The sequence below is a fragment of the Octopus bimaculoides genome, chromosome 2 (genome assembly GCF_001194135.2).
Source record: "Octopus bimaculoides isolate UCB-OBI-ISO-001 chromosome 2, ASM119413v2, whole genome shotgun sequence".
Classification (NCBI taxonomy): domain Eukaryota; kingdom Metazoa; phylum Mollusca; class Cephalopoda; order Octopoda; family Octopodidae; genus Octopus; species Octopus bimaculoides.
In genome coordinates, this window is record NC_068982.1 from 28041058 (window position 1) to 28046346 (window position 5289).

A 5289-nucleotide genomic window follows, 5' to 3' on the forward strand; every position below is an offset into this window, starting at 1 on the left:
ATATATATATTATTTGTTTACTTCTTTATATATATATATCATTTCTTTATTTCTTTATATATATATCATTTTTTTATTTTTTATATCACATTATATACATTAATGTTAGCTAAAATAGCATTGGTGGGGAAAAAAAACTTTGGTCAGTAAGAGTGAATCACAGTAATTGCTTTCTAAATTCTACTTCTCTGGTGTTGTAAACAACTTAAGTTGCTTTTTTTTTTTATATAGTACCTGAAAGTTAGGTTCTCTCTCTTAGTAATGGAAGAAAGGAACTGTTTGAGTTATAAGGAATGAAATGTTATTCATTTGATTTACAGCACAAATTTTAAAGGGCACAGAGTTTGTTTGAGGTTGAGATTTGCCAATGGTTATTGACATTTGATAAATGGATGCATGAAATAGTTAATATTAGCAAAATTTAACGGGAATTTCTGGAGAAGTTAAGAACCATTTGTTTCAAGTTAAGCAGGAAGTAATCTCTTGTTCTCTCAGTGTGTGTGTGTGTGTGTAAGATGTATGTATGTATGTATGTGTGCACATGTATATTCATTTATGCATATATATGTATATATTATGTATATATGTATATATATATATATATATATATATATATATATATATATATATATATATATATATCATATAATCTACGTTATAACCTTATACAAAGCTCCTCCACAGATGTTGGCTATCATATGCTATCGTATGGCAGGTATTTTCCCTTTACTGGATATACATGTGGAAATTCATTAATATCCATAGAATTCATGCAAAAATATTATAATACAAGATGGGATGAAAGGCTTTAATCCAAATCACCACAATTGTTTCCATGCATTAGTATCAGCTGGAAATTGCTGAGTGTTTCACATATTATGCACATTCTTACATTAGCAAGATCCAATAACTGCTGTGTACCTGCATGTTTTTAGGTGGCTAAGTTTGAGAGCACTACCAGGTCATCTATAGTTTCCCATTATTTTATATCCTTATTCTATCTTTAGCATTGCACTGACAAATAACAACACTGAAATACAGCGATGCAAATGATGAAAAATACCCAAAATAAATCAATGGAAATAAAAATCTAAAATATAGAATATAAAATAAACAAACCACTTATTCAGTCCATTCTTTAGCATAGACATGTCTCGACTGTTATGAAAAGAGATGAGCACCCTAAGATTATAATGTTGTAAAATACACAGACTGGAAGAATTCCTTATATCTAGTGTTTGTAAGCTTTCTACTTCAAAGGAAATTATTTGTGTATGTTCACCACTCTCTCTCTTTCTCTCTCTCTCTCTCTCTCTCTTTCTATCTCTCTCTCTCTCTCTCTCTCTATCTCTTTCTCTCTATATCTCTCTCTCTCTCTCACACACACACATGCATGGTTGTATTGTTTAGAAGTTTGTTTCTCAACTGTGTGGTTTTGGGTTCAATCCACTTGCATGGCACTTTGCACAAATGCTTTCTACTATTAGCATCAGTCTGACCAATACCTTTTAAATGAATTTGGTTGGTGAAAACTATGTAGTATTCTATTGAATATGTGTATCTGTGTCTGTGCACATATATGTACATGTGCTTATGTGTGTGTATGCATGTTTGTGTGTGTGTCTCACTATTTGAGAACCAGTGTTGGTTCATTTGCATACTGTATCTTAGCAGTCTGGCGAAAAGATGCTGATAGAATAAACAACAAACTTAAAATAATGGGGATATTTGACTGATTAAACCCTTCAAGGCAGTGCTCTAGCAGGGCTGCAGTTCAATGACTGACACAAGTAAAAGAATAAAAGAATATATACCAATGAAATATTTTTCATCCAACAATTTTACATATTAGCTTTATCTGTTTAGACCTTTAAATAATTAGTTTTTTTTATGCCTATGTTACCATAACTTTTGAAAATAATGAAGAATTTAGTAAAATATCCTTCTCATTACTGAGGTGGAGTTTGGAACATAAATTAACATAAAATTTTGAGTGAAGATCTTAATGTAAATCACTTTAAAACAGAGAGTTTGTGTCATAGAACTAGAGGTGCCCTGAGGTGGATTGGTATCAAAAGGAATAATAGGAACAAATTCAATTATCAATATAAGAAACCAAACACTGTATGAGACTAGAAAACAGATGTTAAATCATATACGGTATTTTAGATTTTTTTTACATTATTGTTTTAACATCCACTTTTCCATGCTTGCGTCAGTCAAATAGAATTCACTGAAGCAGATTTTCTATGACTGGAAGCCCATCCTGTCACCAACACTCACCTGTTTCCAAGTAAGGTAATAAGTTAAAACTATGAAGGCAAGCAAAAATGTTACCTGTCTTTGAACATTATATTTCAAAATTTCTCATTTTACCAACCAACTTACCTTTGAAAATATCTACTCGGAATTTATAAGCCTTCTTCAGTTTCACTTAGCTTGTTTTAAATACATTCTTTCTACAATTGATAATTAATTAAAGTTTATCCATGATCTCTTTAGAAACAGCTGCAAGTATTTGTTGTAGCATTATAAGTTTTCATGTAACCTAGTTTTAGCGCTTTGTCTTTTGCTAAATAATATCACATGACCGCCACCGCCGTCATCATCATCATTGTGATCATCAACATTATTGTTTTAACATCCACTTTTCCATGCTTGCGTCAGTCAAATAGAATTCACTGAAGCAGATTTTCTATGACTGGAAGCCCATCCTGTCACCAACACTCACCTGTTTCCAAGTAAGGTAATAATTTCCTCATGGCCAGACATGTTTTCATGGACAATTGGAAATAAAGGTCACTGTTTGTATGCAGTGATGTCATGACAAGAAGACACAAGCCTCTCCCTCTCCATATATATATATATATATATATATATATATATATATATATATATATATATATATATATATATATATAATGTACTGTTCTCTCATGGTAAGATCAGCAAAAAGAGTATTCCATCTGGTGAGAGATAAATATTATTTAATAAACACTGTACACATGTATGATAGGCTTCTTTCAGTTTCCCCATCTATCAAATCTACTCACATGGTTTTTCAGTGGCCCGGGGCTATAGTGGAAGACACTTGTCCAAGATACTTTGCAATGGGACCAAACCCAATTTTATATAAATTTCTGTTTAATAATCATTTGGGAAAATACTTTGAAATATCTGTATAACAAATAAGAGAAGTACATGAACAATTTTAATATGCTTCTTTTTAAAGTGTTACTTGAAACTATCAACCACAAACATTTAATTTAGATAAGAATCAAGTGATGAAGCTGTGATATGCTATTTTTCTTAATTAAATCTAAATTCCAGCTGAATGATGTCAGTCAGGATAATCTTAGTTCTGATTGTGATGATTATAGTCATAGAACAGTTGAGAAAATAATGACAAACAACAAAGAGTACTTAAGGAATAATTTATGTTGTATCAAGAATATTCCCTCTTTGTCGGAAAAGTGGGCAGTGTATACCCGGACTAAAACTATAAATATTTGGCTTAAAATTTTTGGCATAAGGCCAACAATTTCGCTGCTGGTGGGGGGTAAGTTGATTATATTGATCCCAGTATGCAAATGGTACTTATTTTATCGATCCCAAAAGGATGAAAGGCAAAGTTGACTATGGCAGAATTTTGCCTGCTAATGATTCTGCCATCTCATTACCCTCTAAAACTATAAATATTAATTATTAAATATAAAAAATGTACATAATTCCTTGTTCAGTATACAAATATTTATGTAATACATGAAATTTAATAGATATAATTCAATAAATGTTAAATATTTTTACTGGAAGAATAATTTCAAACTGACTTTCTTAAGTAATATATGTGCGTATATGTATGTGACTGTGTGGTAATAATTTTGCTTCCCAACCACGACTTGGGGTGGCGGTGGGGTCAGTCCCACTGCATGGCATCTTGGACAAGTGTCTTCTACTATAACCCCCAGCCGACCAAAGCCTTGAGAGAGGATTTGGTAGATGGAAACTGAAAGAAGCCTGTTGTATGTATGTGTATATATATATAGTTTATGTACATACATACACACACACACACACACACACACACACACATATCTAGACACAGGCATGGCTGTGTGGTAAGAAGCTTGCTTCTCAACTACATGGTTCTAATTTCAGTTTCACTGTGTGGCACCTTGGGCAAGTGTCTTTTACTATAGCCTAGGACTGACTAAAGACTTGTGAGTGGATTTGAGTAGACGGAAACTGAAGGAAGCCTGTTGTATATATCTATATATTTATGTGTGCATGTGTGTGTGTCTGTGTTCGCCCCCCCCCCATCGCTTAACAACTGATGCTGGTGTGTTTACATCCCTGTAACCTAGCAGTTCAGCAAAAGAGACTGATAGAATAAGTACTAGGCTTACAAAGAATAAGTCCTGGGGTCGATTTCTTCAACTAGAAACCCTTTAAGGTGGTGCTCCTGCATGGCCACAGACAAATGACTGAAACAAGTAAAAGAATATATATATATATGTTGGTTTAGTTTGGGTTTTGCTACACTGAGCTTCAGCATAACTTGCCTGATGACCTTGTGCACCTACAGAGGAAACTCAGAGTAGCAAAAAACTGACTCAACCAAAATAATGCATCATATTAATCTCAACTATGGTATCGAGCACTCTATTTCCAAAAATTCACACCTGGCACATAATTTTAAATCGTCATATGTATATACAGACGTGGCTGCATGGTAAGAAGTTTGTTTTTCCAACCAAATGGTTCCAGGTTCAGTCCCACTGCATAGCACCTTGGGCAAGTGTCTTCTCCTATAACCTTGAGTTGACTAAAGCCTTGTGAAACTCAGAGTAGCAAAAAACTGACTCAACCAAAATAATACATCATATTAATCTCAACTATGGTATCGAGTACTCTATTTTTTTAACAGTTTACACTAAATGCATATCTCTCTATTTTTCTCTCTATTTTTATATACACTCACTCACACACTGACACCCACGCATACATATCTTTTATCTTTTACTTGTTTCAGTCATTAGACTGCAGCCATGCTGGGGCACTGCCTGGAAGAATTTATAGTTGAATGTATTAACCCCCGCACGTTTTTTTTTCTTTCAGCTTGGTACTTATTCTATCAATCTCTTTTGCCAAACCACTAGGTTACATGAACAGAAAGACATCAATACCAGTTGCGAAACAGTGGAGGTGGTGGTGGGGACATACACAGACACACATACATAGATACACACACACACACACACATATATATATATATATATATAGATACAC

General features: G+C 33.4%; 1 protein-coding gene and 1 long non-coding RNA gene across 3 annotated transcripts in view; one reads left to right on the forward strand and one right to left on the reverse strand.

The window, feature by feature from the left end:
* Positions 1 to 2517, reverse strand: part of LOC128250606 (uncharacterized) — a 57832-nt gene extending 55315 nt beyond the window's left edge. The window contains exon 1 of the long non-coding RNA XR_008266634.1: positions 2389 to 2517. This is a non-coding gene — a long non-coding RNA (uncharacterized LOC128250606). The remainder of the gene's footprint in view (positions 1 to 2388) is intronic.
* The window catches only part of LOC106872738 (protein FAM81A), a 124648-nt gene that overhangs the window by 106118 nt on the left and 13241 nt on the right, over positions 1 to 5289 (forward strand). The window lies entirely within an intron of this gene.